The sequence below is a fragment of the Plectropomus leopardus genome, chromosome 10, assembly GCF_008729295.1.
Source record: "Plectropomus leopardus isolate mb chromosome 10, YSFRI_Pleo_2.0, whole genome shotgun sequence".
NCBI lineage: Eukaryota > Metazoa > Chordata > Actinopteri > Perciformes > Serranidae > Plectropomus > Plectropomus leopardus.
In genome coordinates this window covers 5116906-5117269 of record NC_056472.1, presented here as the reverse complement: position 1 = coordinate 5117269, position 364 = coordinate 5116906, and positions in this window count along the sequence as shown.

Here is a 364-nt window from a genome sequence, read left to right as displayed (position 1 = left end):
GTGAATGAAAAATGGAATATTCTAGTAAAGTGTGAGCAGGCTACCTCCAAAAGCTAAACACAGTAGTTGAGTAAACAGTTACTTAAAATAACTGCAGCAGTGACTTCTACCTATATAAACACAGTCTTAGTATTGCCATACTGTGTAAGTGCTGGCCCAGAAGTTCTTTTCACTGTTGTTTGTCACTATCACCAGGAGTGGACAAAACTATGAATGTCCTATATTTGAACACACGAGTGAGAGTTCCTCCTCTGCACGCGGGGTGGCAGTGTGGCTTAAACAGCGCGCGGACCGAAACTCCCTCGTTGGTGTTTACTCCCACCGTGACGTCAGCGCACTGACCAATCAGGGGCAGCTTGGTGTC